The 27,711-nt window shown below is 56.1% G+C and overlaps 1 protein-coding gene across 4 annotated transcripts in view; it reads right to left on the reverse strand.

The window, feature by feature from the left end:
- Bicra (BRD4 interacting chromatin remodeling complex associated protein) overlaps positions 1 to 27,711 on the reverse strand; it is a 68,102-nt gene that overhangs the window by 24,857 nt on the left and 15,534 nt on the right. The window contains exon 1 of one of the 4 annotated variants that reach the window (XM_026410457.2): positions 599 to 725. The exons of the other annotated variants lie outside the window; for them this stretch is intronic. The gene's annotated coding sequence lies outside the window, so the exon portion shown is untranslated. Of the gene's footprint in view, positions 1 to 598; positions 726 to 27,711 lie in introns of those variants that run through there. 4 annotated transcript variants of the gene reach the window in all.

Below are 27,711 nucleotides of genomic sequence, written 5' to 3' on the forward strand. Positions count from 1 at the left end.
AGCCGCGGCCTCCATGGTGCTTTAGCACAGGGCTTGGGGGCCATTCTAACTGGCAAAATTGTCACCAAAAAGCATAATGACATGAAAACATGGCACTAAAAGACTGAAAAGAGGCTACTATGAGCTGAAATGAAAAGGCCGGACACTGGGAACTCCAATTTTTCATCACGCTAGACCCTTTTGCACGTGACCAGGAAGGTACCATTTTTGCAAGTCAGTGAACTGCCCACAGGGAATCTGTGAGGGGCGAGGATGGACTGCAGCGATGACCGTAAGAGCGGGCCTACTGTGCGCCAGCCCCTGGTGTGGGCATCGGGGTGTTCACTCATCTCTCCATCTCAGTCCCTACGAGGCGGGTGCTTACCACCCCTATGTGTCGATGAGGAAACGGAGGCTCAGGGAGGGTGGCTCTCTGGTGAGCGGCCAGGGTGGACACCAGACAGCCCCCTCCAAACGCTGATTATCAGACTAGAAGCAAATACACGATTAGGAGGCGGCAGCGTGTGTCTGCGTCACTTGTGGAGGCCTGAGACACTCAGGGTTTGGAAAGCAATGGTGGTGCAGCAGAGAGGGACCACAGGCGCAGCCGGACGCTTACCCTCTTTAGATCCCAGGCCTCAGAAAGACGTAGAGAGCTCTGTCAAAGACCATGGAGCATGGCCCCTTGGCATCTGGAACCCAGGCACGCTGCCTGTGGCTGGAGGTGCTCCCCAGCTTCAGAGGGCTTGCAGACCTTCTCCCTCCCTCTGCCGCTGGTTTCCAGCCGGGACCAAGCTCTGTGGGCTTCCTGCCAGCAGAGTCAGGGGCAGAAGAGCATCCTGTGGGTGATCTCCAAATGGGAACTCCAAGTGATCTATGGGAGTTTTCTTTTTGAGATGGGGTCATGCTGTTGCCCAGGCTGGCCTTGAACTGCTGGGCCCAAGGGATCCTCCTGCCTCAGCCTGAGTGGCTGACACTACAGGTGTGTCCACTGTGCCTGCTTCTGAGAATTTTTTATTCATGTGTTTTTATTCCAATGGTAATATTAAAGAAAAGAACAGGGAATTTTCTGGACTGAGGAAAACATTCTGCATTGTGACTGGGCTGGGGATTAAGACAAACACCAGGGGTTGAAGGAGACAATCAATCTATGTGTCCCCTGGGTTTATGATGAAAATGAGGAATTGCGATGGAGATTCTAGGTGTCATTATGGCTTCGTGTTTTCCCTTTTGCCTTCCCTTTAAGAGACACCCCTCCAGCATCTGGTGGGGGCGGTGACAGCACCACCTAGTTTACTGTACACCTATGAGCTGTGGGGGCTCAGGGCCTACTGTCCAGGACTGGGCTGCCAGCCACCAAGGCTCCACGTGAGAAAGTCCAAGTTAGTTAAAGTCAAATGAAACCAGAGCAAAGGAATGAACAGGAACTCTCCAAAGAAAATACACAAGGTCAATAAACATAAAAAGATGCTTAGCATGATGGATCCTTAGGGAAAGGCAATCAAAACCACCAGGAGACCACCTCACACCCACGAGGGTGGCCACTTTCAAAAAAAAAAAATGCAGAAAGTAACAAGGGATGGCCAGGACGCAGCGGCGGAGCTCAGCGCCAGCACGAGTGGCAGGAATGTGGCAGAGTCCGGCAGCCCGGCAGCCCCTGCACGCGCTCAGGTTAGAATGACCACGTGATCCTGCAGCCCCGCCTCAGGACACACCTGCAAAGAGCTACCCGTGCACCCATGTCCACAACACCATTCACACACGGCAGCAACCAGCGGCCACCACGGAGGAATGGACACGCAGAACGCGGCACAGGCGCGCGGCTGGGCCGATGCTGGAGGAGGGAATCCCGCACCACCTGCAGGAGCCCGCGCGCATTGTGTTAAGTGAAACAAGCCGTGGGGAGCCCGGAGTGGTCACAGCGGTCAGAGGGGTTAGGGTGGTTGAAGCTTTCCACTGGAAGGCTGCAAGGCCTGGGGAGATGCGGCAGCAGCTGCGCGGTGCAAACACACTCGACGCCACTCTAATGCACACTTCTGACGGCAAGTCTGGGAAAGCTGGTGGTATGTGCACCTTTACCACCACAAAAAACTCTTAAGGAAAGGCAATCAGGAACATGAGTTCTAAATAAATAATATTTAAATAAAAAAGTTAAACAGAATTAAGCACAGTCCTCAGTTAAGCCAGGCACAGGGCAAGTGCCTAACTGCCACTGGTGGCTGGTGGCCTCCCCAGGGCAGGGCCCAGGGTTGGACACCACCCTTAGCAAGAAGCTCACCCATGAATGTGGTGGATGGAGCTGGCTGCTGGCCCTGGGGCTCTGCCTTTTATTATTCTATGTGGTATATATCTGAAGAGGTCCATCATGAAAAATTTTTAATTAAAATATACTTTAGCCAGGTGTGGGGTGCACACCTATAATCCCAGTTATGCCGGAGGCTGAGCCAGGAGGATGGCAAATTTGAGGCCAGCCTCAGCAACTTAGCAAGGCCCTGTCTCAAATTTAAAAACGGGACTGGGGTGGGGGTGAATCTCAGTGATGGAGCAGCTGCTGGGGCTTAATTCTCAGCACATAAATAAATAAATAAAAGAAACTTTGCTACCTAACATACTACGTGTGGTTGTTTACTGTCACTCCTACCAAAACATCAAGGAGAGGCTGTTGCCTGTTAAGTTTCCTGCATAGCAGTGGCACACAGTAGGGCCATAATAAATACTTATGGAATGAAAGTGTGAGCTCATGGGGGAGTTCAACAAAACCGTTCATTTATTTAAAGAGCAGCCTGGTAAAAACACATTCACTAAGCACCTACTGTGTGTCTGGCACGGGGAAGAGCTACGGACATCTTGAAGAGCTAATGCAGACCTAGTCCTTGGCTTTGGCAGCGTAGTCAGTAGTTGTGTACTGAAGATGGCTCTGGACAACCCCTGCCACGCCACCCTCCTGTACCCAGAAGCTTTTGCAAAGCAACGGGGCGGGGCAAGCTGCTTGCGTGCAGAGCTGCCACCCAGCACTGCCAGCGCATGGGGGCGGGGGCTGCTGTGCAAGACTGGCCCTCGACGGCCTGCTCCTGCAGGCATGGCCACATGACTTGAAATGAAATGCAGCATCCCTTGAGAGCAGAAGCTTTAAGAGTTATCCCGTGGTTCTGCTGACTCCCAGGACAGAGTGGAGAAGACTGGACGTGGGCAGAGGAGGTCTACCCGCAGCAGGCAGGCACACAGGTGAGCCAAGCCTTTGCCAAAGTAAGTCTCAGAGAGCCAGGGCTCACCTGTGGCCCAACCTCGAGCTGCGTAAGCCCAGGCACAGGGCACATGGGGCACCTGGGCATGTGGGGCCTCGTACCAACAATGTGCCCAACACTCCACTGTGAGGGAGGAATGGGGCTGACTCACACTTTATGGAAAACAGACTCAGAAGGGGTCAGGACTGGCTCCAAATCATACCGTGGGGCCAGAATTTGAACTCAGACCCTATGATTCAGAAAACCTCCTCCTTCACCACCACACTATAAAAAGCAGCTGGGCCAGGCCTGAAAACCACAGCCAGCCTGAGAGCAGCAGTGACGCAACAATGACAAAGTGTCCTTCCAGAAAACCGTGTGAATTCCTCCTCCACTTGTAATGCCATCGGAGTTCTGCGCTGTCATCAAGAGCTGTGCGGGAGCCAGGCGGCCTCGTAGGATAGGGAGCTACAGGCCCCGTCAGCTCCAGAACCCGGCTCCCTGTCACTTCCCAGTAGGAATTTTAGTACCTCTCCCATTCCCTGAAGGAAAAAGAGCAAAAGCCTAAGAAACCATGTCATTTGGTGTCACTTGTGGCGTGGCGTCTACCTGCTGCTCTCCCCACCTCCCCCCTGCGTGCTCGCAGAGCCCCACTGCTCGGGGGAACACACTTGCCAACTCCAAGATGTAAACAAAGCCTGCTCTGAGCCAGGCCTTTCCCAACTACGGGTCACGCCTTGGAAGGTTGTGAAATCAAATGAGCAAGCTGTGACCCAGAGTGTCTTCCACCAACAGCGTGCAGTCAAACCCACCAAGAGAAGAGAACACTCCAGTGCTCTCGCACGGGAAGGGCTGGTGTTTGGGGAACTTCAGATCACGTGCCTCTCAAACATACTGTGAGCTGTGGTCACACAGCCTGCAGGGAGCTGGACTAAGCCGGGCACTCCAACCTCCTTCCCCAGGTATCCACGCTCCCGCCTGCCTTGCAGCTAGAGTAGCCACAGAACCACAAATAACGACACCAGGTGCACAGGCCTGGCGTCTGCTCTGTGAGAAGGACGGGGACTCTGGCCGACTTGGACCGTGCTTCTTCCAGAATGCAAATCAGAGCTTTTCTGGAAGGAAGCTTTTTGCTCGCTGCTTATAGTTCTCGACAGAGCTGAGGAAAGTAGAGCTGTGGCAACTATCTTGAAACCACCAGAGGACAAACCTGAGGCTGACTGGTCACAGTGGTGCCCACCTGAGGCTGAGGGAGGAGGATCGCAAGTTCAAGGCCAGTCTCAGTAACTTAGCGAGACCCGCAGCAACTAATTGAGACCCTGTCTCAAAAATAAAAAGTGAGGGGGCTGAGGCTGTAGCTCAGTGGTAAAGTGCGTGCCTCACATGTGTGAGGCGCTGGGTTCACACATAAAAATAAATAAAGATACTGTGTGTTCATCCATAACTAAGTAAATATCTTTAATAAATAAATAAATAAATAAAACTGAGGGGCTGGGGTTATGGCTCAGTGGCACAGAGCAAGACCTGTGCATGTGAGGCACTAGGTTCAATCCTCAGCACCACATAAAAAATAAAATAAAATAAAGGTATTGTGTCCATCTACAGCGAAAAAATTAAAAAAAAAAATTAAAAGTGAAAAGGCCCAGATACAGCTGAGTGGTAAAGCATCCTTGGGTTCAATCCCCAGTTCAAACACACACCCTTGAGGCTGACAGGACTCCGCGGGGGGGCGGCTGAGAGGGGGGACAGGGCTAGCGCCTCAGTCGCTCCTCACAGAGTTTGCTTCCAAACTCTCAGCCCTCGCAGGTGAGGCCACTGTCTGGCTTTCCACTCCTGTAGGCAAACACAACGTGACGTCAAGGAGCTGGCATTTCTAGGTGTATCTGCAGTCCACGGCAAGGGCTCTCGGCTCTCGTCTGCCACGGGTCAAGGACGACTGCGAAATCATGACCGAGAAGAGAGGCTCAGGTGGCAGGAGTGGGCTGGAGGGAAGGGGCTGGAGCAAGGCCCGCTGTGGTCAGCTGCAAAGGCCGTCAGGAGGCCCCCAGCGCAGCCCTCCACAGGGTCTGCCGCACTCTGGGCCTGGGCTGCCTCCCCACTGGCCTGGCCAACAGCACGGGATGCATGTGACACTGTGTGTTTCTGAGCCTGGCACACTTCCACCCTTGGCCTAGCTGCCACATGAAGTAGCCCAGGCTAGCCCACAGAAGGATGAGGGACACACCTGTCACACACCCACCCCCTAAACAGCCAGCCACGCCCTAGAAGAACCGCCTGTGTGGCCACACATCAAGCCTGGCCAGGAGCTCTGGCGAGGCCCAGTCGAAGCTCTGACTGGGGGATCAAGGTTTGTGTGCAGCCACCAGGGCAGGGTGTAATTCCTGACAATGGCTGTGACAGCACTTTCAGGCCCCCACAGCCTGCCACCATGTGACTACTACTTCCCTCTCATCGGGGAGCCGGGGTAGGACGACTGTGACTGGCCTGGTGCACAGAAGTGTCACTCTGGCTTCTGAAGCAAGATCAGCAGAAACACGTCAAATTCAGCCTCTGCCCTGCCAGCTGTGACACTGACCCTGGAGGCCTGCAGCCCCAAGCTCAAAGTCCACTGTTCTGGGGCCACTATGCCCTGCGGGAGTCCTGGTGACAGTCCCACCTTCTCCTTATCCCAGCTCGGGAGCCACACATCCATGTGAGCGGGCTGTTAGCTCCTAGCCAGGGTCACTGCCAGCCTGAGTGTCATCCAAGCAAGGTCCCAGACAATGTGGGGCAGAGACCTGCTGCGCTGTGTCCAGTTCCTCCTCACCAGATCTGCAGCGGGTACCAGTGGTGCCTCGGAATGCCACGGGCACTTGGCAACACCGCCCAGGGCCATCTCAAGCGCTGGGCTGTTTGTCTTGCAGCACAGCTAACTGCTACAGCCCTCTTGGGGACCTAGGACAAGCCTTGTCCCCCACGGGCCCCTCTACTCTACCCTGCTCTCCAGGGACCGGCCTCCCCTCGGCTCTTCCCAACAGCTCCCAGCCTGTGCGGGGTCGGCTCAGTCACCACCGGCCGCACCTGTTGTCAAAATTCCTCATCAACTGGCGAATCAACACTGCCCAAGTGACCTGGCACCCCCTAATTCCTGCCCAGCCACAAACGTAACCCTACCTGGGATGCTGGCCAAAACCAGCCCGGCGTCAAGGGCATCGGATGGTCCTGGTTCTGTCCATCTACCCTCAGCTGCCACCACCTCCTGTGCGGTCCCCATCCACCAGAGCCAAGGCTACCGAGCACGTCCCCAGGCCCAGGTGCTGTTGGAGAGCTACACCCTCCTTCACCCTCTCTGTGACCACCAGCAAACAATCCCGTGCCACCTCCTGGTGAGGAAACCCTGGCAGAAAAGGGTGTGGAATTTACCCAAGGTCACTGGGAAGGCAGAGCCAGGATTTGAACCAGGTCCCCAGCCTCATATACCCGCGGGAACCACACGAGGAAGTCAGCCTGCCCACCACACCACCCCTGTGACACCTTCCTGGGCCCCACCTCCTGCAGTAGCCCCGCCAGGTCCTTCCCCTCGGAGTGTCCTGTCCAGCTCACACCCAGGACAGACGGGTGCCTCCGCGGCACCTCCGTGCAGCGCGGGGTCCATGTAACCCAGCATCCACAGGTTCCCTCTCGTGGTGCATCTCCAAGGACCTGCAGGGGCTGGAAGGCCACATGCACGGGTGGCCCCCGGGAGGACGAAGCTGCGCTTCTGCTTGCCCCCCTTCGCCGGCCAGGAAGCCGGGCTCTGAGAGGCTGGTGCCTTCTCGGTGCTGGAGTATGGGAGGCAGGGAGAACACTGCGAAAGGGCCAGAGGCAGGGCGCCCGGGCGGGTGGGGAGACGGAGGAAGAGGTTCCACTGACACCCACAGACACGGGTGGCCGGAGGCCGTGGCTCTGGGCTCAGGGCAGGCGGAGCCAGGAGAAGCTGAGAGAAGCCAGGGGAGACGCGGCCCTGCTGCGCACCTGGTGCCTGAGCTCCAGCCTCCACGGGAATCACCCTCACGGCTTTTCAGCCACAGAATCTGCATTTCCAACAGGTCCCGGTGATGCTGAGGCGGCCACATTCAGATTCACTCATCACTGTGCCCACCCAAGAGGACGAATCACAGTGAGGGAAACTTCCTTCCTCGGCCTCCTCTGCAGTGAGTGTGAACAGAGGAAAAGTTCACACTTGGATAGAAAAGCAGAGCCTTGCCTTGGAAGACTGCTTGCCCCCTTCCTTCCATCTGCTTGAAAGACCGCTGAGGGCCTGCGGACCGTGACTGGGGCTGCAGCAGCCATTTTGCATTCCTGAGAGGAAGGCCCAGAAAGTCCAACAGACACAGACCCAGTGGCCTGGCAAGCCTCAGCTGCAGAAGTCACTGGGATGGCTGTCTACCAGACACCTTGTTCCAGGGAGAATTTTTAAAAAACCTGATTGACTAAAGTGAAACACACATGATTCCAGGAGCCAGCAAGTCCACTCCAAGGGATTCACCAAGAAGCAAAAAGTGTGTCGCCAAAAACATTTGGTACAAAGTATCTCCATGATGGACTGACTCATAAAAGTCCCAAACTAGAAAGAGACCAGCATCAACACTGTCAAATGGACAACTGTGTGACAGCCACGCACGGCTCAGTGATAAAGAGAATGAACTTGGGCCACTTACGACAGCATGAAAGAGCCTCAGCTGGACTGAGCCGAGCAAGGCAAGGGGGTGCACAAGACAACACCCCACATGAGCCCATCTGTGCAAAGACATCAGAGGTGTGCTAGCCTCAGGAGAGGGGAGGGAGTACTGACTGGGAAGGGCATGACGGAACTTTCTGGAATGATGGAGATGCTCTGCACTGAGGCTGGGTGATGCTTACTTGGGGAATATTGGGCAAAATTCACCAGGCTGTGCTCTGAAGGGCTGTGCGATTTCTGTGTGTAAACCATGTCCTCCGAGAGCGCGGCCTCCTGGCCGGTCCTTGTCGCCCGAAGTCGGTGTGTCCATAGAGTGGGCCTGAATGCTGAGTCAGCAAGTCCGCAGGCTGCTCTGGGAGATGCAGGGTTAGGGTGCCAGGAGCCGGGGTGTCTGAGGGACACGTGGTCTGTGCATGTTTGTTTTCAATTAACACGGGCTGCTGCGTCACAGACCTCGCGGCAGCAGCACTGTCACCTCAGGGCTGGAGAGCTTAGCCAATGTGCCTTTTCTCCATAAGACATGCCAGTCTTCCTGTGCTTAGGGACACTAGCAGCACTATGCGATTTAGCTGTTTCAAGTGTCTTCCGCAAAGAATAGAAACGTGGGAAACTGGGTAGTAAACAGACCTTGGGAAGGGCGCGTGTGGCTGATACGAGGTGAAGGCAGGTGGAGCTGCCCGTTGGGCCTTGGCTGGGAACACGTGCACGGGGACTCGGGTTTCTCTCTGTCCCTTATGTGTCTGCAGACGCCCCACAAAGCACCGGCAGCACTGATCTGGGGTTATAAAGAAACCTTAGCAAGCAGATTCAAAACTTGCTATCCTGCGAGACTGCGGAGCCCTGCGTGTGGCAACCCATCTGAGATGAGTATGCGCCTGCCCAGTCTCCCCAGGAGCAGCCTGGGATCATTTGTGGAAAGGCATGCGGTGGGGAGGTGTTGGCAAGCTGCTAGGAAAGTACACTGGCACCCAGTGGAAACAGGGAAGATAAATGATGGGCCACCTAAAGGGGGACACTGCTGCCACTAAGAAAAAGAATGAGAGGATAAGTGGCCAGAGAGCACTGGAAGGGAGCTCGACAGGCCGTCAGGGAGATGCCCGTCAAAGCCACAGGAGGCACACTCTCTGGGGGGAACTACACGGGTGACAGGTGCTGTGACAACCCCCCTGGCAAGTCCTCACAGGGCTGAGCTGACAATGACACATGGCTCTGCCCTGCTGTTTACACCAAGAGACGTGAAGACCTAGGTCCAGAGACTCTCACGGGTCCCAGGAACCACTGACAGCCCAACAGATGAACAGGGCACACCCATGCGAGAGGGCACTGCTTGCCAGGGCGCCAGCATAGGCCACAGCACGGCAGGTGGTGAGGACACGAAGGCGTGTGAAGGTGCCACGCAGATGTCGCACTCTTCCACTCACAGGATGTCCAGAGACAAACCCAGAGGCAGAGGTGGATCAGCAGTTGCCAGGGGCTACGGGAGGGAGGGGTCCAGAGGGGCTGCTGGGGGCCCGGGCTGCACCCCAAACCACTGAACTGTGCCCTTTAGACAGGGGATCTCATGGCAGGTGAACTACACAGCAACAAGAGTGCAGCAGGAACAGAACAAGGGTGTCGTCTGCCCGCCACAGGAACAGGCTTCCCGGCTCTGTCACATGGACACTTAAGGCACAGAACAGCCCTGAAACGCTGCCATCTGCTGAAGAGGAGGGAGGAGGAGGCAGAGCATTTACCCGAGACGTACGTCTCCAGGACTCCAGGACTCCAGGAAGGCTGTGCAGGCCAGGGTTGACCACAAGGGGACCTGGTAGACGGGAACAAGGAGGAGGACTAAGGCCCAGGCACAGCAGTGGACTGGCGGGTGTGTGTTGGGGGTTCCACTTTGTATTTCCCAAGTTAATCTTTGATTCTGAAGCCATGCAAACGTAGTAGCCTTCCCAAATATTTACAATTTTTTTTTTTAAATCCATTGAAAACTTCAGGAGTCTCAGCCACAATCCTCAGGGAACAGTGACCAGCGGCTGAGCACAGAGACTAAAAAGCTACAGGCCTCCTGGATACCAAGGCCACCGTCAACTCCCAAGCCCTCCCTGGCCCTGCCTCTGGTGTCCGCAGGAATCCAGCAGCACGGGCTCTCCTGGGATGGAGACAACCCTCTTCCCCCCCTGCCACCATCTTTGCTACCAGACGCGGCCCGAGGCTTTGCCATCCCCCGAGTCCTCCACAGCCTCAGAGGGCAGAGCAAACTGTCCGCAGAGGCAGTAGGCTCATGCCCACCGTGGGGCAGGAGGAGCCGAGGTGTGAGGGCCAGGTGAGGACGAGCGCCCGGGCAGCTCCCACATTCCCTCCTCAGCCAGTCCCCAGCCATGGCACCAGGACCAAGCTTCCTGCTGATCTCACAGCCAGCACCTCCTGCCTCACTCCCCTGCTAGCCACAGGGACCTGCCAGGACTCCTGGGGCTCCCACCTCCTCCCCAGTCCCTTCTAACCCTATCCCCAAGCATGAATGCTCTACTCTTTTCCAGGCCATGTAGTTGCCCTTCTCAGGATTCTTTGCTGACTCCCTATTGCCCCCTAAAAATGCCAAATGCTTTATTGAAGGTGCCGGGGAGACGGCAGTGAGGAAAACAGACACCCCTGCCCAAGCAGGTGAAGGGGAGGCCAGAGGGGCAGTGAGAGCCTGGAGGGCCACGGTGAGGACCGCTCTTGTTCTGAGTGAGTCCAGAGCTGTGACCTGACTCCGGTTTGCACAGGATCCTTCTGGCTACTGAGCCGAGGATGGCCTGTGGGAGGTAAGGACTGAGGTAAGGAGGTGACAGTGATGCAGCAGGCAGGAAGCAGTGGTGGCCACAGAGGAGGAGTGAATTGGTCAGACTGTGGGTCCAATGGCAGAGCACAGGGGTTCAGAGGTGAGCTGTAGAGGGCCGTGGGGAGGACCAGAGCCAAGACCCCCGCAGAACCTGGGGGGTGGGAAGGTGTGGCTTGAGTCCTTAGTGAGGTGCACAGTCTCCTACCCCTCAGCTGTCACCTCTTCAGTTGTGACCACTCCTCCTATGGATCGGACGGCCCCCAACTACCAAGCACCTTATTAAGAGAGTTCAGTCACCTGCCAGCCCTAGACAGAGCAGGTAGGGCTGCTCAGAACCTCGGAGACAGAAGAAGAGAGGGAGGGAACAGGAGGAGAGGGGGAAGCCTGTGTGAGGACAGGACCTCGAGGCTGTCCTCCCAGCAACACTTCCTGTGTCTCCTTCCCACCCCAAACCAGAGCTTCCAGGCTTACAGCTGACTTTCAATCCTTCAGTGATCCTGGGACTGACGGGTGTGTGGTATGAGGCAGGAATCTGATTTTGTCTCCTTCCATTAGGGTGACCTGTTTATTTTTTGTCCTCCCTTCCATTTACCATGAGTCTTGTTTCCCCCCAGAGCTGACCAGCAGCCACTTTGGCCTCCCACCAGACATCTGTAAGTACCTGCCTCTCTTCCTGGGCTCTCTGCTCTATTACACTGGTAGAAAGTGTATTTCTATTTATTCCCAAATCTTAAGAGATAAAACAAATTAATGTGTACAGGTCTTCAATACATGGATTGAGGCTAGACAGAGGAGATCAGCAGATAAGGAAACAAGGCAAATCCAGGAAGGGCACTAGATCTCCTAGGAAATCCACTGACATTCCTTCCTTGATGACATGTATTAGCCAGCTTTTTGCTACTGTAATGAAATATATGAAGCAAGTTACTTTATAAAGAAAGGATGGGTTTATTTTTGCTCAGTTTGGGAAGCTGAAAATCCAAGCAGCACAAAAAAGACTCTTTTGAGGGTCCCCCGGGGGCTGTAGCACATCATGGCAGGAATGCATACCACATATCTTTGCATATGTGATCTATCTTTCCTTATAAAGCCACCAGAATTCAATCATAAGAACTCAGGACCTAGGGCTAGGGCTGTAGCTCAGTGGTGGAGTGCTTGCCTCGCACGTGTGAAGCACTGGGTTCAATCCTCAGCACCTCATACAAATGGGCAAATAAATAAAGGTGCTGTGTCCAGCTACAACTAAAAATAAAAAAAAAAAAAAGAACTCAGGACCTAATCTAATGAATTACTTCTAAACACCCTAGTTGGATTAAGTTTCCACTTCCTTAATGTCATTAACATAACACTTTGGGGATTAAATTCCTTCATAAGTTTTGGAAGGGCAAATCAGCCTGACACATTCCTGGTTTTTCAGTATCCATCCCATTGGGTCAATTTATATGCTATACTATCAACTTAAAATTAATCACCACAAGAAAGACACAGACCACACCAAAAAAAAAAAAGATTAAAGACAATAATGAATATTATAAGTACTAATAAAAATGTTTTAGAAAGATAATAACGTATAGAAACTAAAGCTCAAGTAACATGATTCCATCAATATGAAATGTCCATAAGGGGTAAACCACAGAAACAAAAATCAAAGTAGAGGTGGCCAGAGGGCAGGGAAGGAGGGGTGAGGACTGGATGCTCAGTAGGTACTGGATTTTTTTTTTTTTAAAGAGAGAGTGAGAGAGGAGAGAGAGAGAATTTTTAATATTTATTTTTTTAGTTATTGGCGGATACAACATCTTTGTTTTTTGTATGTGGTGCTGAGGATCGAACCCGGGCTGCATGCATACTGGGTGAGCGCACTACCGCTTGAGCCACATCCCCAGCCCAGTACTGGATTTTCTGATTAAAAATGTTCTAGACAGAAAAAGGGTGATGGTTGCAAAACACTATCATTGTAGTAAATGCCACTTGATTGTACAATTTAAATGGTTAATTTTATGTTGTATGAATCTTATCTAAAAAAAAAAAAAACAATTTAATGGAACCACAAAATAAACATGGAACAGATAGTTCCATTTCTATTCAGAACTTTTTATGAAACACAATACAAAGTAAAAGCAGGGATGTTTTTAACAGAATAGGCAAAAAAGTTGGCCAAAACTTTTTAATTATCAGAACATTATTGGAAATAATCACTACTGTTGATCACTGATAAAACAATGTTATTTAAGATTTTTTTAATCTCCCTCAATGCCTTTAAACTTACATTTGCATGACTGTTTTTTAATGTATTTAAGTGTGGTCATGTGTGTGAATAGTTTTAATAAACAGGTGACAATCCGGGAATAGTGATGCACGCCTGGAATCCCTTAGGACTCAGGAAGCTGAGGCAGGAAGATGACAGGCCTCAGAAACTTAGCAAGACCCTGTCCCAAAATAAATAATAAAAGGGGGGCAGGGGCTGAGGTTGTGACTCAGTGGTAGAGCGCTTGCTTAGCATGTGTAAGGCCCTGGGTTCGATTGGCAGCACCATAGGTAAGCAAATAATAAAGGTCCATCAATAACTAATAAAAATATTTAAAAAATAAAATAAAAAGGGCTGGTGGCAGCTCAATAGTAGAGCACTTGCCCAGCAGGAGCCAGGCCTTGGGTCTGATTACGGGCCCCAAAATGACAGCAACAACCACGACGAGGATGGTGGCCATGGTGAACGGCTTGGCCGGCCGTGGAGCCGGAGTCCGAGGGTTGAGTCCCACCTCTGCCTCCTCGTTGCTGTGCGTACCTCGGGTGAGGCTTTGACCTCCTTGTTTCCCTCTGTAAGAAGTTAAAAGCATGCTGCACACGTGAAGGTACATGTTCACCTTTTTTTTTTCTGCCGGAATTTACTGCCTTGGCCAAATGACCATGGTCAACGACACAGCAGGAAGCCATGCTGACCGTCACGTAGCCGTCATGGCCCCTAGCCCCTAGGCGCACTGGGCTCTCCAGGCGCCCACCCACTGCCCGGCTCCTGCCAGGAGACCAGGGCGAACCCCAGGGGTCAGAGGGCAGCCAGGAGGGGCTGGGACAGACGACCCAGGGCCAGGCAGCGCCCCGCCGGAGGCCGGAGCAGGGCAGCAGCGGGATTCTCGCGACGTCCGACTCCACGCCCAGCCTGGCCGGCGCCAACCTGCGGTGGCAACGCGGGCACCGGCTTCTTGGTCGGTGGGAACGCGAGGCTGCACCACGCCAGCGAGAGGAACGCGCCGGCCACAGAGGAACGAGCCGCAGTCACGCGCATCGAACGCACCACAGTGAGAGGAACGCACCGCAGCCACGAGACAACACGCCACGCTGACAGAAAGGAACGAGCCAGTCACGCAAGTCAATGCACCACAGTCCCGCGAGAGGAACGAACAGCAGTCCCGCGAGATTGCACTAGTCCCGCGAGAGGAACGCACCACGAGAGGAATGTGGGGCGGTCACGTGAGACTAAAGAGCCACAGTCGCGTGAGACGGTAACACTGGGAAAACCAGTGGTGGGTGTCCCAGACGGTGCCCTCTTCGTGACTTTTCCACAAACCTGAAACTACTCACAAGTAAAAAGTTTACCTTAAAAAAAAAAAAAAAAACCTGGGCGTGGGAGTGTGGGCGCAGGGGTAGAGCATGCGCCCAGCAGGCAGGAGGCCCTGAGTTCGCACACAGCCACTGAAATTTTTAAAAAACCCGATAAACTCAGCCTTATTCAATGAAACTGGAGAGAAAAAAAAAAGGTGCTGGCCACAGAACCTGATCTGCTACTTCTGAGAGGCACTGAGCCCCTGGGCCTCTGCCTTCTGGAATAAAGTCTTGGGCCTGCCCACCCTGTACAGCGCCAAAACAGCTTTGCTGCGTGGCCCCACCAGGTTTTGGCCCTTCTCCTTGCTCTTATTCCCTGCAATCTTGTCCTTGCACAGCAGCCAAAGAGATTCTGGTAGAACCCAGGTTAGCTCAAGGTTTCTCCTTTGATCAGAACCCTCCCTGGCTCCCACCTCACTCAAAATAACATTCCAGGTCCTCAATAGGCCACAGACCCTGCATGACCTGCCCCCACCCCTTCTCTTTCCTCACCCCCTGCCTTCTCTCCTCCATCTAGCCTCCTCCACATGCCTCCCAAACACTAGGACCTTCCTCAGGACCTTTACACATGCTGCTCCTCTGCTTGGAAGGCTTTTGCTCTTCCTCCCTTTTCTCTGCTGCCATCAGGTCAATAGACTCAACCCATCTGGATTTATAATTACAACCACTGCCCTAACCCAGCCCTGCCATCCCCCATCCTGCTCTGCTTTTCTTTAAAGCACTGATCACTATCTGACAAGCCATAAATGTGATTTATCTTTGCTCTTGCCTGTCTCCCCCAGGAGGGGTGAGTTCCAGGTCTCTGTCTGTTTTGATCACTTTGTGTAAATACTGACCAGATGACCCAACAGGGCTGTTCTCAGCAGCCACAGCTGGTGTTGAACTGGGGAGCAACTGGAACAGGCGTGGCTGGAGAGGGGAGAATATCCACAGGCTGACCAGAGATTCAGAAGCGGGGCTCAGAATGGGGGCCACTCAGAACTAGTGAGGTCCAAAGGACCCAGAGGAGAACTGCCATCTGGAGGTGGAGAGGAGGTAAAGGTCATGGGCCAGGTCACAGCCAGGGTGGCCACAGTGGCTTGGAAAAGCCCAGTCTGTGTGGAGGGTGGTGACACTGGGCTGCACAGAAGGCTGACCAGAGGGATGAGGGCACGAGGGAGCAGCAGCGGGAGACGGCCATCCCTCTTGGCTCTGAAGGACTCGCCCACCGGCCCAGGAGACTCTCAGACTGGTTGTCTACACCAGAGGTTCCTGCCTGCCAAACGCAGGGAGTGCCCCGGTGATGGAGAGAACCCAGGACTGGGGCGATGTTGAGGAGCTCACGGTGAGTTTCTCACATCAAGCCCCACAGCACCCCCCGCAGGGACAGGACCAGCGGCGTGGCTGAGGTCGGGACTGCCATCTTGTTTGTAGGCACAGGGAAGAGGGCACTTCTCAAGACCACAGCAGGGACTAGAAAGCCGAAGCCCAGCAGCAAGGACCGCAGGGAGGCTTCCAGACCTCGTCCAGGAGGGACACGGGACAAGGGCCACACAGGAGCCAAGCAGAGGGCAGCAATGGGGAGTTTTCCTAGAGCTGGGGTCGCTCTGTGTAACTTCGCCTTTTTGAATGAGACAATGTGGACTGCAGCACATTCCAGAATGTTCCTAGCACCCCCTGAGTGCAAGCAACCCGAGGCCCAACAGGAGAATCCATGACAATCACAAAGCAGTGCCTTTGTGCACCGCTGGGAATGTAAAATGTCTCAGTTGCTGGAGACAATCTGGCAGGTCCTCAAAAAATTAACCTGGAATCACCCAGAATTCCACTCCCAGGCAGACCCCCAGGAGGGGTAAGCAGTCCACACAAAAACCTCATAAAACCCTCAATAGAAGCAAACTGTGTCCACCCCCTGATGAAGGAATACACAAAAGGGAGTCCAGAGTATGGAATACTATTCAGCTAGTAAAAGGAACAATGTACCAATATATGTGACAACCTGGACAAACCTTGAAGATACTATGCTGAGAGAGAGAAATCAGCCAGAGGGGAAAAGGCCACGTCAAGTACGAGCCTGTTTGCATGAAAATGTCTGAAACAGGTAAATCTATACAGACAGACAGATCCGTGGTTGTCGGGGGCAAGGACAGATGGCAACAGAATTAGGGGGTGATGGCCAAGAGACGCAGGGTATCCTTCTGAGCTGATGGATTATGGTGACGGTGTGACGACTGAGGGAACTGCCCACGTGAGACGGGTGAACTGTACGATGTCCCAGTAGAGGTGTTTATAAGGCACTGTGTGTGCGAGGGGCTTCACAACTGCCAGAGGAATCTTCTTTTCACAATAAAAAGAAGAAAGGCTACAGGTTTTCTGTACTGGCCACACGAGGCACCAGGTCATTACCCCTCTGCAGACTGGAGACTGTGGCAGCCCCTCCACCAAGGGCACCAGGGCCACAGGGCAGGTCTGCTTGGAGCCTGGCTCAGGGGTCTGTGGTCGGGCCCTCCCCAGGCTCTGGAGGAGGCCAGGACGGGCTTTGGCCTCCAGAGAGGTGCGCACTACCATGGCCTCCTCTCCTGAAGGTCCAGCGTGGCACCACCATGGCCAGCACTGTGGGCACAGGTGGGCGCTGCTACACTTTCCCGCATGCCGGGCCCTGGACAGCCCTGGCCCTGGCCCTCGGCTGCAGCCCCTGCTGCTTTCTCTCCAGGGATGTCGTCCGGTCACTGTCCAGAATTGGCAGACCCCTCCCCTCCAGGCCCACGCTTCACCTGCCTCCAGTTGGCTCCCTGCCCCTGGCTGGTCCCCACAGGGACACTCTCGCAGGGTGGCTCTTTTCATTCAGAGGAAGGTCCCCACCGGGGCACTCACCTCCTCCACCTGCCCCCAGCTCACTCCCCTGGCCCCGCAGCGACCTCCTCCATGCTGGCTGCTGCCTCTGCCCGGAGGGTTCTCCCCAGTGACCGGCAGTCCATTGCTTTGGCTCCTTCAGCTCTGCTTAAATGTCACCTTTTAACTGAGGCCATCTCCGCCAACCCCACCCCCTGGGCCTTCCTCTCGAACACTGACCAGCATCTGCTCAGTGACTGACTCACGGGCACATTCACTGTCCTCTCTGAGGCAGATGCTTAGAAAACCCTCGGTCACCCCTGGGTAGCCACCTACAGATGCGCAGGTTCCCTGCTGCATAAGCCCGGAGAGGGTCCTGTTATGGTCTGGATGTGAGGTGTCCCCCAGAAGTTCACGTGTGAGACACCAGAAGGTTGAGGAGAAACGACTGGGTGGTGGCCTCAACCTGACCAGTGCATCAACCCTGACGGCGTAACCGAGCAGTGGCTAGAGCGGCTGGTTCTTTGGGGGCAGGGACATGGGATGTACATTTGATATCTGGAGAGAGGAGTCTCTCTCTCTGCCTCTTGATCGCCATGTGAGCTGGTTCCCTCTGCTGTCCCCTCCCACCATGATGTCCTGCCTCAACTAGAGCCCCGAGGTGTGGAGCTGGCTTTCTGTGGACTGAGACCTCTGACACCGTGAGCCCTGAAACTTCTCCTTCTCTACAGCTGTTCTGGTCAGATCTTTCAGTCACAGCAGCGAGAACGCGGACTGAAACAGGTACACTCTCACTTTAGGACACTAGAGCTTTGTACGTAGATGACCACAATGTTCTGGCAGATGGCAGTAAGGGCCACAAGAAAAGGTTATCTGTTTTGCTGTGACAAAACTGGAGGACTAAACCCAGGGGTGCTTCACCACTGAGCTACATCCCCAACCCCACTTACTGTGTGTGTGGAGACAGCGTCTTGCTAAGTGCTGAGGCTGGCCCGGAACTCTCCTGCCTCAGCCCCCGAGTCACTAGGATCACAGGATGCACCACTGCCTTCAGTGGGTCATCTGTTCCTAATTCCACCAAAGCACCATCCGGCTTAGGGTCGTCTGGTTAAACATAAGGCAAACTGCTTCTTCAGAGGCTGCCACACATACTGGACTGCTTGTGTTCTATCTCCTGCTAACACTAAGCAGCTCTGTGACTTTGGGTAGATTACTCAGCCTCTCTGTGCCTGTTTCCACCTCTGACAATAACATGTCACCATAACAAGATCATCAGGAGGATTAAATTAATGAATAGGGGAAATTCACGGACCAGGCTCACAGGATGTGAGCATTACTATACTAGTGGCTGCCATTCTCAAATCCCTGGGCTCAGGCTTCAAAACAACATGGGAAAGACATCCCTCAGTGCAGTATGGTTCAGCCTCGTGTGTAGGGCTGGGCAGGGTGGCACACACCTGTAATCCCAGCGGGTGGGGAGGCTGAGGCAGGAGGACTGCAAGTTTGAGGCCAGTCTCAGCAACTTAGCAAGATGCTGTCCCAAAATAAAATGGGCTGGGGGTGTGGCTCAGCAGCTAAGCATCCCTGGGTTCCACCAAAATAAAACAAAAAATAGCAACTCCTGTGCAGGTGAGGCACGGCCTTGGACTTGACTCGGGGTCCCATGCCAAGCTCATGGGGGCTGGCAATGCAGGGAGATCTTTGCAGGTTCCCTGGAAACATGGGGAGTGCTTCCTGCAGGAACTCAGCCCTGTTCACCTAAGGACCCGGGTATACGAGTCCTCCTCGGGGGGACAATAGTGTCTACTTTGAAGGGCAGAAATGCAGGGGACAACCCGCAGGGGCAGAGCTTCTTCTCCCAGGATACAACCACCGGCCTGTCCCCGCAGCCCCGGTGGAGCCTGCCCTCCTGCGCGCGCTTTCCCCCTTCAGCTCTCAGAACGTGCCCCTTATCAGAACCAGAATCGATGCCGCAGAGCGAGGGGAGAGCAAGTGGGTCCAAGCGGAGGAGGGTTGCAAGTCACTTTGGCATTCTCTGCACTTTTGGAAATTTGAATATTTCATTTTTCCCCTTGTCTTTCCTCTATTGTCCAATGAGCTTGGGTGATTTCTTTCTCACAATGTCAAGGATGTGTTTGTAACTTTTTCTTGAAATTACATGTCCCTCAAATGCACATACTGTAAGTGAAACAGACTGTCAGACAGCACGCCCAGCGCTGGACGAGGACAAGGACAGGCGGCCAGCCCTCCGGGAGGTTGACTCTGCAGTGTGAGTAGAGACGGACCCGGGTGCTCACTGCTGAGCCACATCCCGGCCCTTTTTAGTTTTTATATTGAGACAGAGTCTTGCTAAGTTGCTAAGGCTGGTATCAAACTTGCCATCCTCCTGCCTCATCCTCCCCAGCTGCTGGGATTACAGGTGTGCACCACGGTGCCCAGCAGGACGTTCTACTTTTAAAGGAAGAACCCTAAAGTGGTTAAGAACATGAGCTAGAAAATTCCAACCTTGGGTGCGTCACGTGCATCTCACTGTTAGCATCAGGCAAGCTCAAGTCCAAGGACATTCTACCAAACAGTGCCCTGGACTCTCCTAAAACATCAGTGTCAGCTGGGGACACGGCTCATGCATCAAGAAGCACAAAAGAGGCTGAGAAAACATTTCCGACGGAAGGAAACCTAAGGGACAAAATGCAAAGCGACTTGTGTGATCGCAGTGCGATTGCCCTGGGAGAGCCGAGAGGTGCAGGCCGCGAGCCAGGGCTCAGCTTGGCGCTCCGCTGTGGTCCTGAGGTGGCACCAGAGGACAGTTCACCAGAACCCAATGCAGAGGTGCTGGGGCAGAGGAGCACGAGCGCGCCCCCACTCTCCAGTGGCTCAGGAGAAGCGAGCACGTGCATGCACCGTGCAGCACCGGGCACCACGGCCCGGTTTCCAAATGAGAAAACTGAAGTCAGGGAACGCTTTGCTCTGCAGACTCACTGAGAGCGAAAGGGAGAGGATGAAGAGGGCAAACGCGGCAATGTCGAGAGCTGGTGAATCTCAATAAAGGATTCTCTATATTATTTTTGCCACTTTTCAATAAAACTCAAAATGATATCAAAATATGTAGGTTAGCCAGCTGTGGGATCGCACTGCCTGGATTTGCCCCCTGCTGTGCAACCTGAAGGGAGTTACTTCCCCTCTCTGTGCTCAGCTTCTAGATCTATAAAACAGACACAATAATACGCAGGCCGCCTCCTGGGCTGGTGGTGTTCTGCCTGACACACTGCGTGTGTCACGGGTGACCCACATTCTGACAGAGGCTCTGGGCACTTTCGTATTCTCCAAATTGCCCTGGCTCACGGGCTGTTGTGGGACTGAACGAGTCCACGGGTCTCTCCCAGTCACGCACTGAACGTGTTGTCACTCTGAGAGGGAACCAAGGCCGTAGGAACTGCGCCTCGTGGTCCAGCAACACCCGGCTGCTCCCAGCCAGGAGCCCCACTGCTCCCGCGCTCGGCTCTCCACTGCTGCCCAGCAGCGGCTGCTTCCCCAGTCCCTTGTCACAGCCTGTCATAATGCCAGGGACCCTGGTGACAGCCCAATAGAGACGCTGGCATGAGGGGGTGGCTCACGCTGGACGCCAGGAATGCTGTGAAGGGCCAGGTGGCCCAGCCAAGGCAGCCCCTCCAGGACTGGGCCGCGGCCACGACCCGGGAAGGGCCCGTCACCCATGGCTGAGCTCCAGAGGCCGGCTGGGCCTGGCCGGGACACCGAGGCCTCTGTGGGCCAACTTTTAGAAACCGGGAAAAATGCTTTGGGAAAGGGACCCAGGTGTCTGTTTTCCTTGAAAATCTGGAACATCCCGCCTACGAGAACCGAGCAGCCCGGGGCCATGGCCGGTGTCTCCACCACAGCTGGCTGGCCACCCACCGGGTCTGGGGTCCGGGTCGGCGCCCAGCCTTCTGCTCCACTGGCACAGACGGCAGGCCACAGATAGGACCCGCGACAAGGAAGAGAACTCACAACAGGACACGGGAGCAGCGACCAAGAGGAGGCACGAAGGCCCCGGGCCAGGGAGCCTCTGCGCACCTCAGCCACCAGGCGATCAGAATGACGCTGGGACAAGGCCTCACTGCGCACCCACTGCAGGCCTGGACGGGGCAGGGCGGGATGGGGCACACCTTGGGGACCGTGTGCACCTGGCCGAGCTGAACAGACCTGTCACCGACCCCGCCATGCCACCCTCAGTGTTCACCCAAGAGAATGACAGCACAGGTCCACCCGGGGACTGGCACGGCGTGCACAGCAGGGGCGCCCGCAGCACGGGCTGCTGCTCAGCGGCAGAAGCACTGGACACGGCTATGCCTTGAGGGCGGTCTCAATCCTGTGAAGGGAGCAGGACACCAAGGCGCCAGCTGTGATGCCCCTTCCACTCATCTACGGTGGCATCGGGGATAAAATGTGCGGGAACAATAGAGGCGAAGGACTGAGAGCTGTGACCTGGGAGCCAGTCACAGAGGACACAGAGAACGACGGCAGCCCGGGTTCTCGTGGCCAAGGCCAGAGGGCGGATGGCAGGACGGGTGACAGGTGCTGTCGGTGGGCGTACTCCGTGATTTGATGGCAGTGGTGGTCACACAAGGGTATGCACTTCTCAAACGGCATCCAACAGCACTTTTAGGTCGTCGCGTCCCCCATCCTTTCACCACAGCTGACCAAGTCCCTTAAGGAAGAACTCGGGCCACCCGACCACGCGGCTCTAGCCACAGCCGTCGCCCGTTTCGGAGGGACCTTCGCCGCCCGCCTGGGCCTCGGGCCTGGGCACCTGCTTCGGCTTCTGCCAGACACACCCCTCCTACTGGGAGGGACAGGCGCGCTCCCTCACTTCCTTCAGGTCTTAGCTCAAATGTCACCATTTTCACAAGGGCTGGTTAAAGCAGCCCTTCACACACCAGCTGCCGCCACCCTCTCTGCACAGCACCCAGCAGCCCGGGGAGTCCCCCTGTGGGCGCCCTCCCAGCAGGTCACTCCGGGGCAGGGACCTCTGTTTGCTACGTGGCACCCACACTCCCAGAGCCCAGTCCGGCCCGCGGCAGGCACCAGCGACTAAGTGAGCAGAGGGACGTCTGGTGGCTCCGGTGGCACGAACTGCAGAGAGGCCCAGCAACGTCTAAGTGAAGGATGGAAGAAGCCCAGGCTAAGACGGAAAGGGGACCACCCCGGGAAGGAACCGAGGCTCAGAGAGGAGAAGGTACTGGCCGCAAGTCACACAGCAAGGAAGAAGGGGGCAGGCACCCCTGACCAGCACCGCAGAGCCAGCGGTGCCTGCCGCCTGCACCCTGCGCAGGGAGGGAACCAAGCTGCACCCCAGCAGGGCCCAGGGCGGGGTCTGTGTACCCAGTCAAGATGGAGAGACCAGGAAGAGGGGGAGGAAGTTCAAGATACAGCAGTCAGACGGTGGCTCCCTCTCCAGTCTGGAAACAGAGCGGGACGTGAAACACACTTTCTCACCTGAAGCTGCTCAAGGCTGAGGCACAGCTCCGTGCTGGACCTGCCCGGCGGGTGAGGCCTGGGGTCCATTGCCCAGCACCACACCAAAAACACCCACCCGAGGACGAATGGACAGACAAAGCCTGTCCTGTCCAGACAATGGAATATCACGTGGCTGAAGAGAGCAGCTGGGAGCAGCGGGGCCCTCCTGGGACCCCAGCTGCTCGGGAGGGTGAGGCAGGAGGACCCAGGTCAGAGGCCAGCCGGGCAACTCATGAGACCTTGGCTCAGTGCCAGAGCGCCACGGGGTCCATCCCCAGTACGGGAAGGGAGAAAAGAGCCAGGGACAGACGCTGCAGCTCGGGCACCTTGCCAGGCCGTCGTGCTGAGTGACCGTAGCTGGACATGGAAGGCCTCGAGCTGCCTGATTCCATCTACGCAGCGTCCAGACCCAACGCCGCGTGTGAGAGAGCAGATGAGCGGCGGCCAGAGACCCGAATGCAGAGGGTGGGTGGCGAGCGGTGCCCGCCCAGGGGCAGAGCCTTCCCTGGGTGCTCAGGAGGACACTCTGGAGTCAGACGGGGCACAGCTCTGTGGGCCACATACCCCAAATGGCACAATTCAGGGGGGCGGTTCCTGGTCCTCAATTTGAAAACTGTAAAAAAAGTTTAAAAAGGCCCAATCTCTGGATCAAGCCAGAGGCCTGTGGTGTGGGGGAGACGCCACCCCTGGGCCGTGAGTACACACTGACTGCGTGGGTAAAGCTGCAGGAGAGCCGGGGCTGCACCGAGGACAAGAGACGCAGCACAGCAGCAGCCGCGTGCTGGTACACTGGAACCCGGGGACGAGCACCAGGTTCACTGCCCAGGGGCCTCCTGGGCAGCCACGACTCAGTAAGTCCACCTTCCAGAGGAGTACTAGGAGGCTGTGAAGAGGGTGCGCTTGAGGAATCCCTGCCATGTTCCTAAAAGGCAGAGGGCAGAAAGGTGTAGATCATCCTGTCACTAGTGCCTGAAGAGTGTGTGCACACGTGTGTGTAGGGGAGATGGGGGGGCACTTGAACCTCTCTTTCAAGAAGCCCCAGTGTTCTCACCTGGGAGGGATGATCTCATCAGACACACTTTGTCGCTCTGAGTGGTGTATCTGGGAATGTGTCCTCAGTTCCAAGAAAAATGACAAAAATCCATAAGATAAGAGTTTCCCCAAGAAGGGCGGAGACAGCCCTAGCCCTGCTCCTGAGGCTGGAGGAAGCTCAGCTGCGCCTTCCTGGGGGAGGGTGGCAGCCAGCTGAGGCCTCGGGGGACAGCGCTCTCTGGAAGCTGCTTCAGAAATCACAGTGCCAGGCTGTGGCTGGGGGGCGGGGACGGGGCAGCAAGTCACTGGAAATGGCATCTTCCATCCTGGCTGAAGGCAGGGCCCGAGCAGCTCTGCTCCATCCCTAGGCGCAGCTGACCAGCCACCCTGTGCTCGGTCCTGCCGCCCCATGGCTGGACCCGGCTCAGGGGGCCCAGCGACAGTAGGACCCCTGGGGTGCCCAGAGGGGCAATCCTGGGCAGGAGGCGACTCGGGGTGAGGAGGACCAGCTTTGGGGAAGCGCAGGCGGCTGCAACCCCGCCAGCCAGGTGCAGGGAGCCGGGTGCCAGGTGCCAGGAGCTGTCTCAGTGCGGCCAGTTTAACACCTTAGCAGGAGTATGTCGTGGGGGCCGCCCGCCACCACCCCACGGCGCCAATGCGCCACCCTGCCACCGGCTCAGGCTCAGCATTCCAACCCGATTTCCCTGATGGCATATCCTGCGGGCACCGCCCCTCCTGGGCACACCTGCAGCGTCCACAGGTGGTTGGGGCGGGCCGAGGTCACCCCGCGATGCTCCTTCTGTCCCCATTGGCAGCTCAGGGAAGGAGGAGGCACCAGCTCGGCTGCTGCCCAACCCTGAACCCGAAAGGCCGGCAGCCTTGGAACCCCGTGGAACCCCTGCGTACACACCTGTCTGCGGGACCTCGCTGTCCCGCCTCGCCGCGCCCACTTCAGGAGCAGACACCTGGACACTGCGGACAAACAGACTGGGGGTGGGGAGGATGGTGAGCCCGCCCTGCAAATGTGGTCCCTCGGGAGGCTGAGGAGAAGATGAGGTGAACCCAGGACGGACACCAAGCAGCCAGGAGAGCAGAGCCACACTGTTTCTAAGCAGATCTTTTATGAATAATGATCTGCAAACAAAAAAAACCCGAGCAATAAAAAGAAACGGCAGCGGACACGCTCTTGCTCTCCAGTGTCGCCAGTGGGCTCTGGCCCCAGCAGGCTTTGCTTTCCAGGCCCCACTGGGCCTCCAGCTCGACCCCCAGAACCCCGATTTGGAGAAGCCACTTTCCAGGTGCGCACGGCAAAACCAACACTGAGACCTTTGCTCAACAAACTTGAGCAGTGTCCACTAGGCCCCAGCCCTGATCCTGAAAAAGCATGAACTAGGAAACCAATCAGTTAATCCAGAATGCAGTATCAGCTGGTGTAAGTGGCCAGAACAAGGTGCGGAGGGGAGGTTTCTAGCAAGGGTGATGTTGGGGACATCACGGGAGCTATGTGAGGAAGGCAACAGTAAGTGCAAAGGCCCGGAGGCAGGAATGTACTGGGCAGTGGTTGTAGTGGTTGCGGGGGGTCACATGGCCACCGGGAGGGAGGTGGAAGTGACCGGAGGCTTTCACAAGGCACCTCCCCATCCCAAGGGCCCCTTCCTCAGCCGCGGGTGGGTGCCACAAGCTCAAGAGGCAGAGGCAGGAAGGGAAGGGGACAGAGGCTACCTGCAGGGGATGGCCTCACTGGCCTGAGGCATCAGGAGGAAACTGTCACCGTGCTGTGCCCCTCTGCAGGAGGGCTCACCTGTTACAATGGCTGGCATGACCTGAGCTGACAGTAGCCGTGGAGTGGTATTGCAGGCCCTGGGAGGTCCAGGCCAGCCCGAGCCTTGAGCCTGTCTCAAAACCACGCGGAAGCTCATGCAGCGTGCACAGGAGGGATACGGAGACAGCGAGCTGGGCTCAGGAAAGCCGGGGTGAAGCCTCAGGGCCACCTCCAGGGCCAGACCGCCCGCAGCACCCTGGGCACGGTAGGTTCTGAACGCCCACTCCCAACCAAGGCCGGACCAGCGTCTCCGGCTCCTTCTACAAATCACCACTGTCACCAGGGAGGAAGTGGGCTGGCCTTTCAGGACCACCCTGCAGAGTGGGCACCTTTACCACCACCTGACAGATGAGGGAAACTGCACCCAACGCGGAACAGCCCTCTGCCTCTGGTTGCGCCAGGGTGTGACAATCGCTAGAGTAAACAGGCTCTTTGAAAAACCCATCTTACAGATGAGGCCACAGGATCAGAGAGGGTGTGCCAGAAACCCAAGATCAACCAGGAAATGAGTGAGAGCTCTGGCTTCAGTCAAGATCTGAGCCCACACACTCTGCCTGCCCCTGAGCCACCCACCCCTGAAGCCCTTCACATGCAGTCCCTTTCTTTTGGGTCCCTCGGATCCTCCAGGTTCCTCTTTGGCCAACATTCACCTCCTCAGGGGCTAAGTGCTCAGCACACCTGCTACACGCAGGCTCTGTTCTAGGAGCTGAGGGGACTGGGAACAAAACCAAGGTCCCTGTTCCCTTTACACTGACCCATCTGACGAGGCTCAGGGTGGACACAGAAAAGAACAGTAAGACAACACATGCTATGGAAGGTATATTAACATATTTAATTTGCATGTATTTGATCCTGATGCAGATCTGTAAATACTGACATACAAACAACAGCACCCCAAATCAGTTCCCAGACTCGACAGACTAGGGCTAAACGAAAAGTCAACGCAAATGTGAACCAGATGGCAGCGGACACTGCTAAGTGCCAAGGCGGCAAAGCCCTGTGAGACCAGCCAGGGACCTGCAGTCTTCAGGAAGGCCAGGGAGGGGACCTACCACATTGCTGCGGTCAAGGCCACGTGCGCTCAGTGGCTACTGTGTGGGGCAGCAGAGGTCAGCCACCGTAAGGACCATCTTGATGCCAAGTGACAGGGGCCAGGGAGAGGTCTGAGCAGCGACAGGCAGAGGGGAGCAGGGGCCTAGGCAGTGGGTCCAGGGTGGGGGAAGCCTGATGAGGTCACTGTGATGCCCTGGGAGGGTGGAGACAGGGCCAACTGAGGTGGGCAGTGGCGGTGGGCAGCCAGCACAGCGCGGGCTAAGCTCGAGGCGGAAGTGAGGGCCGCTGTAGGCCGACGGAGAGCGAAGGCCCACGGGGGGGCTGCACACCTACTGACCAGGGATCAGAACGAATAAAAAAGTGAAACTTACTGGGTAGGTGGGGCCTGCAGTCCCAGGGACACAGGAGGCTGAGGCAGGAGGGTGGCCAGCCTGGGCAACTCAGCAAGGCCCTGTCTCCAAATGAAACTAACAGCCTGGAGCGCAGCTCAGTGGAGGAGCGCCCGAGCTCAACTCCCAGGGCTGCAGAATCGCAGAACAGAACTTCAAGAGGCTGGTGTTGAGGGCGAGGACCAAGTGGCTGGAGCCGACGTTCCTGGGCTGGTGACCACCTTGAGGGGGGTCCTCACTTCCTGGCTTCTGTCTGTTTGCGGGTGTTCTCAGGGGAGGACACAGCTGGGGACACAGTGTGGAGCCCTCTACGGAAGCCCAGCAGAGTGCTACCCGCTGGAGACACGTGCCCGTCCCAGCGGGGTGAGTCAAATCCCCTCCTTGGCACGGTCTTCCTGGACTCCCCTGCCTGGCCACCTGGAGGCCTGGCCTCCCTCTTGGTTCCCACCAAACTGGGTCTGGCCAACGAGGCTTCCCATGGCCCCCATGGCGTGGCCTGTGACAGGCAGGCCCACGCGCACTCCAGGTGCCCAGCCAGGGGAGGCCCGGTCCCCAGAGCTGCACTGCCCAGTCCTCGCCACCCTGCAAGTCCACTCCACCAAGGCCTGCAGTCATGGCTGCTGCTGAACCGCCTGGTGACGGCATGAGACACTGGGAGACACCGACGGTGTGCACCCAGCCGGGGACGCGGGGCAGGACACAGAACTGTGCTCCTGCGGCCACGGGCCTTTCCCCCAAGCCTGCGGTGAGACGTGTCCCAGTGTGGGGACTATCGGGCTGTC

Source organism: Urocitellus parryii, chromosome 15, assembly GCF_045843805.1.
Source record: "Urocitellus parryii isolate mUroPar1 chromosome 15, mUroPar1.hap1, whole genome shotgun sequence".
Classification (NCBI taxonomy): domain Eukaryota; kingdom Metazoa; phylum Chordata; class Mammalia; order Rodentia; family Sciuridae; genus Urocitellus; species Urocitellus parryii.